The 16074-nt window shown below is 37.3% G+C and overlaps 1 protein-coding gene across 3 annotated transcripts in view; it reads right to left on the bottom strand.

Moving 5' to 3' along the window:
* kcns3.L (potassium voltage-gated channel, modifier subfamily S, member 3 L homeolog) overlaps positions 1-16074 on the bottom strand; it is a 76684-nt gene that overhangs the window by 6720 nt on the left and 53890 nt on the right. The window lies entirely within an intron of this gene.

The following is a 16074-nucleotide window of genomic DNA, read 5'->3' as shown; positions in this document are numbered from 1 at the left end:
ACTTTGGTATCTGAAAAAATATTCCCATGTACATGTGGCCACACTTATGCAAACAACCGTCTCATTTGTTAGAGATTTATGTCTTACCCTAATTCACACAAAAATCTAAAAGGCACGGGATTGTGATATTGAAACATTTATTAATATTTAGGAGCCTATTTATTCAACCTCAATTTTTTCTGGTTGAGATTATAAAGAGGAAAACCCAAATCTTTAGAGGACAAAAAGCTAAAATTTTATCATCAAAAGCTGCTAAAAATCTGAATCCAAAAATACTCCGGCTAAAATCTGTCAAGGTAACGTAGAAGTCAATGGCAGATCAGCCCTTTAACAATCAGAACATGTTTTTTATCTTCAGAATTATGAAGAGTTTTGAGCTGTTTACGCTAGTTTTCTAATAAATAATCTGATAAATATGAGTTTTCAGTGAGACAATTCAATAAAATTTTCGGAGCTTCAATTTAAAAAGGTCATACGATTCAACTTGCCGTCCTATTTTGTCGCAGAGTTTTTTCACACTGACTTTTTCAAGAAGAATTATTGATAAATGTTAATTTGGGGTAGGGAGTTAAGTCAATTTTGTTGAAATAAAAAATTAGATATCTGCGAGTTTTAGTAAATACCGCCCGCAGAGATTTATTAAGTATAAAAAAACTTAAATGTTAGGGGGTTACTTGCTAACTTGAAATTAATCTCTCTTTTTTATAAAAACAAAGTTGACCAAACTCCCTTGCACGAATTGAACTCATTTATCAATAATATTTCTCTTAAAATTCGGAGTGCCAAAACGCTGTGACAAAAAAAAGGGATATCTGCCATTAATTTCTACATGACCTTGACAGGATTGAGATGGAGTATTTTTTTAGATTTTCATTTGGGGTATAATAAATCTCTGAAAATGTGAGTTTTTTTCCATGAAAAATTCATATCTCCAGAAGAAAAATGTGTGTGTGGGGTGGGTTTGACAGTTCTGAAGTTGTCCTAAGCAACATTTAATTGATTGGTTTCAAGTTTTTTTAAGAATTTGTAGACCCATTGAAAATTTTTCTAATAAACTCAGCTTCAAGTTTGGTGAGTTTTTTTGACTTAAAGAAAAACAAAAATAAATAGAAATATATGGGGCCAATTTGCTAACAATAGAATATGTTTTTTTTTCACAAATCGCTAAAAAAATGGGGGTTTTCCCATTTTTTTAAAAAAGCTCTACAAATTTCGAGGTTTACTGAGGGGGGTTATTTAGCAAAGCCTCAGATCTAATCTGCACAGGTTTGTTCTGCGTATTTATTATTAGATTTTCCCGAAAATTTGCTTTGCGGGAAAAAATCAGATTTTTGCAATTTTTTTGGATTTTCACTCAAAAACTCAGATTTCTAATGCTTTTTGCCCAAAAACTCTGAAAACTTTGGGGTATTGCACGAAGGGCGAAGTGACTAATGCTGGCGGTACTTTGCTAACGATTTGCTAACGGGCGCAGGCGTAACTTCACTAGCAAAGGAGACTGACGCTGGCGCTCATTCGCACTCAATCGCCAGGCGAAGTTGCGCTCTGTTGAAGGGACGTAACTGCGCAAATTCACTAAGATGCGGATTTTACTGAACGTTACCTCTTGACCAGACCAGGCCAGACCAGGCGAAGTGCAATAGAGTAGATAGGACTTCCTCAAAATCTAGTTGAAAATATTTCTAAGTCCCTGGCGACTTTTCCTTTTTTCAGGGTGATAGGCTGCAAAAGAGCATAAATTTTTTTGGGGATAACCGGGTTCCCCCCTACATTTCCTAACATATGGCACATAATCTATACACTGGGCTCATGTGTAGGACAATATAACAACTCTATTTTATTTTATTAAGGTTCCCTGGGCTAATGTAGTGTAATGTATTTGTTGCTACATATATGTCCATTCAACTTTAACTTCCCGCCGTATGCAAATTAGCCAACGCTAGTGCAACTTCGCTTTGCTAGCCGAATTAACGCTAGTGCAACTTTCGCCAGCGTTCATCGCCCTGGACACAACTTCTCATGTTAGTGAATTTTCGCCTGGCGAAGTGTTGCTCTGCCTGCGAAGCTGTCAATGGCAAATTTTCGGCGCTTAGTAAATTTGCCCCATTGACTTATATGCAACCTCGACAGGTCTGCGATGCCAGATTTTCTGTTTCTGACTTTTCCATCCTCAAGGGGTATAATAAATTCTGAAAAATTCATGATTTTTTTAAAAGTCTGATTTTATACTAAAAAGTCAAAAAAAAAATTTCATTCTGAGTTTAGTATATCACCCCCTAAGTGTAAAAACCATGAAAACTTCTAATACAAAACTTCACCAGGTAAAAGTTGTCGAGGTCCTATGGAAGTCAATGGGTGCTTCGCTGATCCTATTGGACCGTTTTAAATCATATTCATATTTTTTTTTAATCGTCCTTTGATAAATAGGCCTCTGTGTGCAGGGTGCAAAGTGCAATTTCCATGTTTTTCCCACTTTGCACTGTGCTATGCATCTCACGCCACATTTTTTATCCAGCAACCAGACCCCAAGAGAAAGCCTCTCATGGGGAGGTGTTATTTATAATTATACTTCCATACCTAGTCAGTATGTGATTAAGCCAATAAAATGTTGAAAAAATATTGCATGAAAATCGAAATAACACTTTGCAGCTGCACAGCACTGTGGCACCTCTATAAAACCCCTCGCTGACACAAATGCACATTACTCAGTGGGTTTCGCTTCATTTCATAATTATAAATTGATCAGCTCATAAATACATTGAATTTGTAATGTAATTACTTGATCAGTTATTGCACAAATGGAATTTCAAATTCCCCCCAGGGAATGTGGATAGAGGGAGAGCTATAAATTTGTACAAGCTTTATTTATATATTTATATATACAGTTACAGTATGTACATGGTTTTTGTAATTATGTGCCGTCTTCTACTGACTCTTTCCAGCTTTGAAATGGGGGGTCACTGACTCCATCTTAAAAACAAATGCTCTGTATGGCTAAAAAATTTATTTTAGTTATTGCTAATTTTTATTACTCCCCTTTCTATTCAGGCCCTCTCCTGTTCACATTCCAGTTTCTTATTCAAATGAATGCATGGTTGCTAGGGGAAATTAGACCTTACAACCAGAAAAGTGCAAACTGGAGAGCTGCTGAATAAAAAGCTAAATAACTCAAAAACCATGAATAATAAAAAACGAATACCAATTGGAAATTGTCTAAGAATATCACTCTCTACATCTACATCATACTGAAAGTTCATGTAAAGGTGAACTACCCCTTTAATGAGCAATTATTTCAAATTAGAGATTTTGTTTGCTGGGGATTCAGAATCTCCTTAAAGCGGGGGAACATTAATCACAACACCTTACAGGCATGTGTAATCTGAAAGTATCTACACAGTCTTTATAATACGCTCTTTGTACGAAGTTGTAATAAAGGTAATATATTCACCTTGCAACTGTCACCTGCACCTTGATCAACGTAGTTCTTCCAACCCACCACTCACTTTTATAGATCTATAGGTAAAACTTGGCTAGAAAGTTGGTCAATAGAACTCAATTCATAGAAGCAAAAGTGCCGGGCAGGTTTCAAAGACAAAACTTACAATGGACATTGTGTCAAGCAGATGACCTACAACAGCCCATGAACTGTAAATTGTATCAGAGGTTGGAAACCAGTGAATCTTGGAGCAGAATTATTCTGCATTCTTAAGATCATTTACAATCATCAGTTGTCATCCTCCTCCTTCTCCTTCTACTAAAGGCTGTTTTCAGACTTCTTCAGTTAAACCCCTCTTATTTGTTGAATATCCAACACCCCCTTAGTTCATAACATCGTTAGAAATATCTGGAAATACCATTGTAGCAGTAGATAATAATTCGGGTTATATAATTATCACCTTACATGGGGAGCTTACTTTAGGCTAGACCATCCCTATCCTCTGCCCCCCACATTATGAAAAGCTCTGTCTTGTAGATACATAACTAGATTACCTTATTTCCCCTAAGAGACATGACAACAATTATAAATGCTTGGTATCCTCACAAACAGATTACTCCATATGACCAGTACCTACACCTTTCTATGGGAGGAAAGGTAAGTTACCACAGGGCAAACATTCAAACATACATAGATATTATTGTAGCTGAAATCGAACCCACAAAAGCACCACTATTAAGCAGCACATCTTATCTTCTCCACTTGGTACAATGTACTTGAAATCCCAGCCTTGGGGAATGGACTACTCTTAAACCATCAGGGAAAGAATGACGGAGCAAGAGGAAAATGGAACAGGGAAAAAAAATAAGATAAAAGTTGCAGGAAAAAAATGACAAAGGCTCCATGTTCTTAGCATTAATTCCCCCAGAACTTTTGAAAACACACATGATGACCCACCTGCCTTGAAGACATTTTGAAGGCAAATATAAGGGCCGTTGATACAAAAAGATTTATAAACTCTAAGATTAAAATAGTGGGACATATGACAGGATTCAATGGAAACACTTAAAGGGATACTGTCATTGGAAAAAAACATTTTTTCAAAATGAATCAGTTAATAGTGCTGCTCCAGCAGAATTCTGCACTGAAATACATTTCTCAGAAGAGCAAACAGATTTTTTTATATTCAATTTTGAAATCTGACATGGGGCTAGACATATTGTCAATTTCCCAGCTGCCCCAAGTCATGTGACTTGTGCTCTGAAAAACTTCAATCAACCCCTCCCTTTTCCCCCCCAGCAGCCAAACAAAAGAACAATGGGAAGGTAACCAGATAGCAGCTCCCTAACACAAGATAACACCTGCCTGGTAGATCTAAGAACAACACTCAATAGAAAAATCCCATGTCCCACTGAGACACATTCAGTTGCATTGAGAAGGAAAAACAGCAGCCTGCCAGAAAGCATTTCTCTCCTAAAGTGCAGGCACAAGTCGCATGACCAGGGGCAGCTGGGAAATTGACAAAATGTCTAGCCCCATGTCAGATTTCAAAATTGAATATAAAAAAATCTGTTTGCTCTTTTGAGAAATGGATTGCAGTGCAGAATTCTGCTGGAGTAGCACTATTAACTGATGTGTTTTTGAAAAATGAATGTTTTCCGATGACAGGATCCCTTTAATATCAAAGAACAATCAATAATAAGTTTCAATTACAACATTTTGACCAAAAGTCTTAGGATTAAGACATCTATGGTTGACCTACAACCAGTAAAAGAGAGATTTTTAGCAAATGGCTGGTCTCATACATTAATTTAATGGAAGTGATTAGAGCCACCTATGTTGCTGCTGTTGGTTGGTGACCACTAATACATTTTATATGTGTATAACAGCCTTGTTCACTCTGAGAATATTATCAGCCATCCCAATGAAGCATACGTTTGGAATAAGCTAGCTGCACTCGCAGGTATTAAGCCACCCCAAATTCATTATAGTTGGGCAGTCCCATGTCAACTGTATAAAGGAAGCCTTAAGGCTTCCATAACTAGAGGATTTAGATCCAAATAGAAAGCCTGTTTGTTATCATTTAAGAGTGGTGAAGGTTGTTTGGTGAATTAATTTGAACTGGTTTATACACTAGTGTAACATACAGAGAGTTGAGGGCCTCTTCTTTTTCTCCAACAATGAGGTGATGGATGTTTACAATTTCCTAAATTCCTAATTTCTTTTTTTGGAGAAAAGAAGGCAGAAATGAGCAGTTAATACAATCTAGAGATTTTGAAGTGAAGGAGCATCATAGCTCACTTCCAAAGAGATCTGTAATCTGAAAGTATCAATACAGCCTTTAAAATATTCCATTGCAGAAATTTCTCAAATTGTGCCATTGAAGGGATTACTGATCTTCAAGTAAATCCACCATAAATCTAACTAACTCTTGGTGCCAGAAGGGAAAATCCTTCAAAGTATCTGTATGTAGAAAAAGGGGAGACTGTTCCGAGGACCCATCTCAGACACAGATAACTCAACATATAAGCGTCAGTTATTCTTGTGAGACAGTTGTCTATGAGTCTCCTATTGGGTACATCCCTGACTATCTCAAGAGAATCTAAGAAAGGTCCTAGCAGTGTAGAATAGGATCTTCTGGATATCATTAAACTGGGTAGTTCAAGTGCTCTCTTTTAGGGATGGGCGAATTTGACCCATTTCGTTTCAGTAAAAGTTTGCCGCTGTCGAAATGTCTTTTTTTTTGGACGCCGCCAAACAAGTCTATGGGCGTAATTTTTTCGGCCATCCCTACTCTCTTTCATTTGAAACAGTAAGATAGCCCCGGTGGGTCTTTCTAGCCCAGAAGATTTTTATATAGTAGGAAGACCTCCACCGGGATTTGAACAGGATTTATACAGAATTTAGTATCTTGTATACATTTATACTGCCCCATATAATGAATGACCAGAAGACCCATCCAAACACAAATCAATGATCTGAATTGCATGGCAGTGGGTCCAAGTTACTGCTGTTACCAAATGTTTTAATCCTCTGTAAGGACCCCAGTTCTAAAATACCAATCTCCGACTGGATCCAGAAGATTTTATCACAGGTTGGTCTTTATTTCTAGTAAGAAATAAACTACATTTAGGGGCCAATTCACTAACTTCGAGTGAAGGATTCGAAGTAAAAAACTTCGAATTTTTGTGCTCCTCGACTATCGAATTGGCGTAAATTCGCCTGAGTAGAAAGATTCGAATGGATCGAGCGCAAAAACGCTGCGACTATTCGCCATTCGATAGTCGAAGTACTGGATCGAGCGCAAAAACGCTGCGACTATTCGCCCATTCGATAGTCGAAGTACTTTCTCTTTTAAAAATACTTCGACTGCCTACTTCCCCACCTAAAACCTACCAAATTGCTTTAAAAGCCTATGGGAAAGTCCCATAGGCTTGTTTTCCAAGTTTTTGATCGAATAAAAAGGCATTCGATCGAATGAAAATCCTTTGAGCGAATATTCGATCGAGCGCCTATTCGCCTGGCGAATATTCGCCAATTCAACTATTCGCCAGTGGGTAAATTTGCCCGAATTGCCTATTCGATTCTATTCGATTCTATTCCCCAGTCGAATTTCGAGGGATTGAACCCCTCGAAATTCGACCCTTGATGAATTTGCCCCTTAATGTATTTTTACGCTTTTAAAATTGTTGCTGTGCTCCTTTCTTTTATTGTCAGCCCTATACTGAAGGTAGCAGTAATATATAACTTGACCTACCTGGCCAGGGGCTACCACTTCGGAAAGGCATGGGATTCTGGTTGGCATTGGGGGATGTTGTTATAAGGGGTACTTTAAATTAGTTTGGCATCGTTGTTATTCATAATGATTTTTGCACCCATGTTAGTACTTACAGTAAATGCATTTCTTGCCTCTGGCTGTCTTAAATTAAGTTGGCCATACCCTAAAACGCCCATCCCTTGACCAGTCAGAATTTCCCACTGAGTTAGCTCAAGGGCGATCCTGCTGCTGCCCCCCCTCCCCCGGAAATTTGCTCTTAAAGTACCAGGAGCAGCATTTTTGCTACCCCTGGTACCTAGTGGGGCGCTGACGCCTGAGGTGACAGCCTCAACTCGCCTCATTGGTGAAGAACCCCTGAGTTAGCTGATAGGAGATGGTGTGCTGAGTAGCGACTACAAAAGTTTTTCTAAAGAAAAACAGATAAACACAGACCTCTGCAAAAATGTGCAAAGAAATGGCAGAAAACAAAATCCAATCTTAGCCAGACAGTCAGGGTAGGCAGCAAGGCAAACACAGGTTGTGAGGCAGATTTATTCAATTAGAATTTTTGAGGTTTTTTTTTTAAATTCAAATATCTTCAACACCCCTATATTTATGAAAAAATTTGAAAATCGAAAACTAGCATGAAAAAAAACAACTCACAAAACAGTAAAATGGAATTCTACCATTCATTTTCGACGAGTCTGTCAAATTTCAAACGAATCTCAATTATCGAATTGAGAAATAGCTTGAATTTAAAAAACACAGCTCCCGTCGACTTCTCCATGAACTCTCTGGCTTTTAAATAGTGAATTTTTTCGTTCCAACTTTCAAGTGTTTTGCCCTTGTGAATTTCAAATATTCTTGCTTAAGAAATGTGAATCACGGTCAAAAACTCTAATTTAAAAATCCAAGAAGCCCATTTATCAAAGTTGAATTTCGAATTCATGTGAATTTTTTTTACTCGAATAAATTTGAATAAACGCACAATTCGATTTGGAGGTTATTTAAGAAAAAATTTGAATATCTAATATTCGATCGAATAGTTCCCGACACGAAAATTCGAATTGTATTCAAATCGTATTCGAATCGTACAAATCAAGTTTTTCTCCAAAAATAAATGTAAGGAAGTCTATTAACATCTCCAAATGGCTCAATGGACCTCTGCCATTGACTTATTCATGAATTTGTCAGGTTTTAGTTGGAGAATATTCGAATTAGGACTGTTTCCATTGTCGAGATGTGATACATCTCACATTCTAATTTACATTAGAATAATTCCAATGTATGAATTTTGACACCAAGGGGCAGATTTCAAATTTGGAAAACTTTGAATTCAAAAAGACCATCCGACCATTTTTTTTTTAGGCCCGTTTTCGATCGAATAAGTCAGCTTTTTCGATCAAATTTGAATCGTACAAATCGAAGTAATATCGCATTCGATCTAATTCGATTAGATATTTTTCCAAAAAAAAAAAACTTTGATTTTTCCACCAATTGACTCCAAATGGGTTCTTGGAGGTCCCCCATAGGCTAAAACAGCAATTCGGCAGGTTTTAGATTGCAAATGGTGGAAGTCGAATTTTTGAAAAGACAGTACATGATAAATTTCAAAATTCTAATTTTTTTCAAATTCGAATCGAATTTGGACTATTCCCTAGACAAATTTTTTCAATTCGAATTTTCACTTTGACCTTTGATAAATCTGCCCCTAAAAAAAATTCAAAATTCTAATTTACTATTCGAACCTTATAAATCTGTCCCCAAATTTATCTGTCTAGAGATATGGCTGATTATGAAGAGTGTTCTGTGCAGATATAAGAAGCCCCTGACTTGTATAAGTATGTAGAGCTAGATTTTTATGGTTTAACCTGTAATTATAGCAACATATAACTTGATTTATTATTCATTTATACAACATGATGGCCATTACTGAAACACAACTTGTTTCTACTCAATCATTATTAAGGGATCGGCGTTTCATAATGAACATATCCCATACGCCGGCGTGACAAAGGTTCCCAACAGAAACGTTAATAAAGACTGATTTGTTTTGTTGGGTTAATAAGTAGAAATATATAAGAAGCCATAAACATTGTTTGACATATTTCTGATTTTTATGGTGTCCTGCACTAAAAGGCAGAGGGAAAAAATGCCAATTGTGTCCCTAATGCATCTTCCTGAAACACAATCCCTGAGATTTATGGCACTTTGGGGCAAGGCATTGTACTCAATTACACCGTGTTGCTGCACATTCAGTGAAAAACCTGCAGATATATATGACTCTCATTCCGCCGTGATACTGTGATACAGTAAATCGTGTATGAATGAGGGAGCGGTGACATTCACATTAATTTATTTAATGAATTCCAAAGCTCGATAGAATGCAGAATAAACAAAGCTGCTCGTTTTCAACTGATTACACAGCAGAATCCTGCGCTTTTGCGTTAGGTCAATTTCCGTATAAAGGCCAATTAAGTCTCAAATAGCATTTCTCATTGCTTAAATGCACAACGTTGTAATACATGCTGACGTGTACAGCAGCTCTAGGCAGTTAGAACCCCAAACACTGTGTAAAATAAAAGAAGAGGACTCAGCAAATATAGCAGGACAAATAAAGGCCATTTCCTTGGGACCCCAATATTTAAATGGGATGGTTGACCTTTAAATTAACTTTTAGTTTGTTATAGAATGGCCAGTTGTAAGCAATAGTGATGGGCGAAGTTATTCGCCAGGCGTGAATTCGTGGCAAAACAGCGATAAGTCGCCGGCGTCCGTTTTTGCCGAAATTTCGTCCATTTTTTTTTATGCCGGCGAATTATAACTGGCGAATTTTCGTGGCGGTTTTGCAAATTAATTCACTGGTTTTCGCGAATTTTTCGCCGTTTCACGAATTTCGCAGGAAATTCACAAATTTTCCCGCAAAGCGAAACGCCCCAAATTTGCCCATCACTAGTAAGCAACTTTACAATAGGCCTTCATTATGATTTTTTTTTTTGTATCGTTTTTGAATTGTCTTCTTCTGACTCTTTTCCATCTAAAAAAACAAATGTTCTGTAAGGCTACAAATAAATTGTTATTGCTACTTTTTATTACTCATGTTTCTATTGAGGCCTCTCCTATTCATATTCCAGTCTCTTTTCAGATCAATGCATGGTTGCTAGGGTAATTTGGACCCTAACAACTGGATTAGTGATATTGCAAACTGGAGAGCTGCTGAATAAAAAGCTAAATAACTCAAAAACCCCAAATAATGAAAACCAATTGCAAATTGTCTCAGAATACATCATACTAAAAGTCAACTCAAAAGTGAGCAACCCGTTTCATATGAAAACTGCAAAGGACATACAGTATATATTGATTAAGGTCACCCCTATTGTAAAAAATAAGGATATTTTGTCACTGAGGATGTCCATGACTATATAAGAGGGTGATGGCCGAGTGCATAATACACAAGAGCCATGAATATTCTGTAAATTTTATCGGTATAAACGTTGCTTAGAGATGTCATTGGTTATAATCGGAGCTTAGTGATGTCATTCCTGTCACATGACTCACTGAAATTTGCGTATTATAAAAGGAGAACACAGAATAAAGTGATGAGGGAAGACAAGAACAGAGAGTTTTAATGGTGGGCCCCTCATTGTGGGTCTTGGACTAGGTTTTTCTTTTGGGACCATAATCTAAGTTTTATGTACAGGTACATGGGTGCATCAGACCTAGGCCTTTGCTTATTTCTTGCTCTAAATGCTTAGTCCAATAAGGCCACACACCCTAGCCAAAAAATAAGTACAGACAGAATGCAACACTGTAAGGAAAATTAAATAAAGGTATGGGATATGTTATCCAGAAAGCTCCGAATTATGAGAAGGCCATCTCTCATAGACTCCATTTGAATAAAATAATTCTAATTTTTAAAAATTATTTCCTTTTTTCCCTGTACAGGTATGGAATCCGCTATCCGGAAACCTGTTATCCAGAAAGCTCCAAATTACGGAAAGGCCATCTCCCATAGACTCCATTTTGTCCAAATAATCAATTTTTTTTTAAATGATTTCCTTTTTCTCTGTAATAATAAAACAGTAATTTGTACTTCATCCCAACTAAAATATAATTAATCCTTATTGGAAGCAAAACCAACCTATTCAATGTTTAAAGGATTTCCTAGTAGACTTAAGGTATAAAAGATCCAAATTAGAGAAAGATCCATTATCTGGAAAGCCCCAGGTCCCGAGCATTCTGGATAACAGGTCCCATACCTGTATTAATAAAACTGTACCTTTTATTTGATCCCAACTGAGATGTGATGAATCCTTATTGGATATAGAATAACCCTATTGGGTTTAATTAATATTTAAATGATTCTTTAGAAGACTTAGGGGGAATTTATCTCTATATTTTCTGAAAAAACTGCAAATCTGCACAGGTTTTTTTTAGGGCTTATTTATTAATACACTTTCCGGAAAATTTTGTCTGCAGGAGATATCCAGAAAAATCGCAAAAAAATCTGATTTTCAAGATTTTTTCGGATTTTTCACCAGAAAACTCCGAACTTCGGGGTATTGCCAAACCCGAAAACTCAGCATTTTGCCCAAAAATTCCGGGGTATTGCCAAAAACCCAGCACACATCAAAAAATCATTGGGACTTCTCCCATTGACTTATATGCAACCTCGACAGGTCTGAGATGCCGGATTTTCAGATGCGGACTTTTCCATCCTCTGGGTTTAATAAATTCCAAAAAATTAGTGATTTTTTTAAAAGTCTGATTTTATGAAAAAAAAATCACAAATTTTTCTTGATTTTTGCATTCGGAATTTAATAAATAACCCCCTTAAAGTATGGAAAGACCCGTTATCCTGAAAACCCATGGTCCCGAGCATTCTGAATAACAGGTCCCATAGATATAGATTTTCCTCTTAAATTGGGAACTTTGGCCAGGCCCCCTTTTTCTAAGTCTGGCCCTGCTTTTGACTGCGGCCTCTAAGGATGTTGCAGGTCTTTATGAGAGCAGAGAAATAGATGCTGCAGGCTTTTAATGCTCGTTGATGTAATGCGGAGATAAATGTTGCCTGATGTTTCTGAAGCTAAAAGCTCAGTGTTGTATGATGGCTGTGATAGCTCTCACTTTTATACCTCCCCCCTCTCGCTGCAGTTTCTAGGCACGAGTTTTCCATCTCACTGAAATTCACAAGCTCAAATACTTGTTGTCATGTAAAAAAAACTGTAAGTTGTAAATCCTCCGATAAATTTAGACAAATCTAAAATGCACAGCATTACGCTATCCAGATTTACTGTACAGTTACATTACTTGCCCATTTCATCTAAATAGTACTAACACCGTGGAAATGCTAGGACTTTATGGCTTGATTATTAGCCTTTATATGACAAGCAGAACATTATATTTTAGCAATTAACCCCTTCTTTGCTGAAGCTTATAATCTAATTTCTCCGACTCACCCACCTTTATCAGAAGCCAGTCGACTTCCCAATATAATACTGGACTATGGGATGAAACTAGAGGAACCAGAAAAGAACCCGCAGACACAGAAAGAACACACAACCCATAAACATTGTGCCCAGGTGAGAATCAATCTTAAGACCCCAGAATCATGAGGCAACTTCCTTGCTGTCCACACTTACTATGTTAGTTTAGTGCCTGATTCATCATCTTCTGGAGTCCAGTAGACTTAAAGGAGAACTAAACCCTAAAAATGAATAGGGCTAAAAATGCATGTTTTCTATACTGAACTTATTGCACCAGCCTAAAGTTTCAGCTTGTCAATAGCAGCAATGATCCAGGACTTCAAACTTGTCACAGGGAGTCACCATCTTGGTGGGCTCTGAGCAGCTGTTGAGAAGCTAAGCTTAGGGGTCGTCACTAATTATCCACCAGAAAATGAGGTTCCCCTGTAATATAAGCTGATGCTACAGGTTTGCTGATTATTAAATTCTGATGCTAATTGCACTGGTTTCTGTGCTGCCATGTAGTAATTATCTGTATTAATTACTAATCAGCCTTATATTGTGACATTTCTATTCTATGTGTACTGTATATTGTGAGTGGGTCCCTAAGCTCAGTAAGTGACAGCAGCACAGAGCATGTGCAGTGAATCAGCAGAAAAGAAGATGGGGAGCTACTGGGGCATCTTTGGAGACACAGATCTTTACTGCTAAAGGGCTGTGGTTGCCTTGGACTGGTACAGAAGCCCAAAATATTATGTACAACAATTTTAGATACTTCTTTAGTTAAGCTTTAGTTCTCCTTTAACACTTAGCTATATTGTCTTCAATTTGGATTATTTTGTGAACATTATACAGGTATGAGACCTGTTATAAAAAATTATCGTAACCTGGGGTTTTCCGGCAGGGCCGGCCTTAGGCCTATTGGACCAATTGGGCCAAATAGGGCCCCGCACCTCTGAGGGCCCCGCACCACAGGGCAGCACAGATAATATTTCCCTCAGCACATGATGCTGCCTGGCCTGCCCCCAACTTTGAGAGTCCAGCCCATCCCCAAATCCATAGGTCCAGCCCACCCCCAACTCTGATAAACCAGCCTATCCCCCAACTCCATAGGTCTAGCCTGCCCCCAACTCTCATAGGCCCAGCTTTCCTCCAACCTTGATAGGCCCTGCCTGCCCCCAATCCAACCAAACCTGCTCCCAAGCTGAATCGGCCCAGCCTGCCCCAAACTAATTGGCCCAGTCCACTCTCCTATGTCCTCCCTCTCTCTCTTACCCTGTGTGCCCCTATTATGTGCCCCTATTTCATCCCTCTCACTCTCTTACCTTGTCTGCCCCTTTCCTTTCTATTTTGTGCCTGTATGCCCTTATTTTCCTTAATACTTGGTGTGTCAGTAGCCAGCAACACTTTGTCTAGGGGCCCCGCCAACATGGTCCCAATTGGGCCCCACATTTGATAGGATCAGCCCTGTTTTCCGGAAAAGGGGCCTTTCCATAATTTGAATCTTCATCCCTTAAATCTACTACAAAATAATCTAAACATGAAATAAACCCAATAGGCTGGTTTTGCTTCCAATAAGGATTAATTGTATCTTATTTTGGTTCAAGTAGAAGCGACTGTTTTATTATTACAGAGAAAAAGGAAATCATTTTTTTAAAAAAAAATTGGATTATCTGGCTAAAATCAAGTCTATAGGAGATGGCGTTCTTGTAATTTGGAACTTTCTGGATAAGGGGTTTCTGGATAACGGATACCATACCTGTACAAAAAAAACTTCAGTTGATGTTTCTCTCCACTCCAACCCCTTTCCTTATCCCCTTTATTTCTATTACACAATATATATATATATATATATATATATATATATATATATATATATATATATATATATATATATATATATATATATATATATATATATATATATATGTTCATAATACACAAGAGCCCTGAGTTGTTTTTTTCTGTATTGCCCCATAAATAACATTTATTGAACCATGTTCAGTATATTGGCACCACTGATATCATTGCTTTACAGTTTCCCTGTGTCTGTCAGGAATGGGTTTGCAGATCCAAACCAGATGGGATACTGACACAATTAGATTATACATAGGATCACGTATTGATGGTGAATAAATTCACCTGGCACGAATTTGCAGCGAATTTCCACGTTGCGCAACTAGCAAATAAATTTGCGAATCTCCCGTGAAAATTCGCCGGTGAAAATTTACTGGCGTCAATTTCCGATTTTCACGATTTTTCTTGAAAATGTCAGATTTTCACAATTGTTTTGTGAAAACCTTCAAATTTCATCATTTTTGAGTGAAATCCTTCAAATTTCACGACTTTTGAGTGGAATCCTTCTAATTTCACGATTTTTGAATGAAAACGTCCGATTTAAACGTTTTTTTTGTGAAAACGTTCGAATTTCAAGATCTTTTCGAGAACTTTCCGCTTTCACGGTTTTTCGCTGCGTATTCCTCTAGAAGCTTTGGCGTGACGGCTAATATTACTGAGAGTGTCTCACACTTTGAATCCACTCCATGTTCCCCCCACCAGTGTTGAAAGCCTCCTTCTAAGCGAGGAACTCTCCCTGTTCAATTAGTTTTTGAGCAAAGAGGATTTTAGCATTTTCAGTAATTGCAATTTCATTTCACCACATTGTTGCTTTGATAGCCAATGCTTTCTGTAATTAAAGGCTATTGATTATGTTCCCGCCGGTAAGACTGGCCGTGAGTGACCCGGAAAACACTTTCATCCCAAATACCTGAGCTGAACTAATGCAAGGAGTGTGTCGCGTTACAGATATTTAATTCAAAAATAATTGCTCTCTGATATGACATGAAAACACTTCCAACGTCGGCAAAATAGATTTCATTTATCCACTAAAAATGTCAATTGTAAAGGCAAGTAAACATCTTAAATGGATAGAGCTTTTCAAAAAGGACTCTAATCACTGTAATATATAGCACAGAACAAATGACGACTGATATACAGGCAGTGCCCATGTCACATTATTAACAGTATTTACAATATACAGTTAACAATAACATTAAGGTTATATATTAAAATCCAAATTTTTCTTATAATTTATTTGAAAAATCTGACCAAACTAAAATGCATGATTTGACCTTATTTATTATTAAAAAAGCTTGATTTAATAAAATAAATTGCTATCCCTTGTCTAAGATCAACCCATACAAAAAAAATAAAGGTAGAATATACCCTCAAGATAATTTTCATTGCCTTAAAGGGCATGTAAAGTTTAAAAGAGAATAAGGCTAGAAATGCTGTATTTTGTATACTAAATATAAACATGAACTTACTGCACCACAAGCCTAATCAAACATATAATTTATGCTTTCAAAATTGGCTACAGGGGGTCACCATCTTGTAACTTTGTTAAACATCTTTGC

The sequence above is a fragment of the Xenopus laevis genome, chromosome 5L, assembly GCF_017654675.1.
Source record: "Xenopus laevis strain J_2021 chromosome 5L, Xenopus_laevis_v10.1, whole genome shotgun sequence".
NCBI lineage: Eukaryota > Metazoa > Chordata > Amphibia > Anura > Pipidae > Xenopus > Xenopus laevis.
The sequence above is the reverse complement of the archived record's forward strand: the minus strand, read 5'-3'. Positions and strand labels throughout refer to the sequence as shown.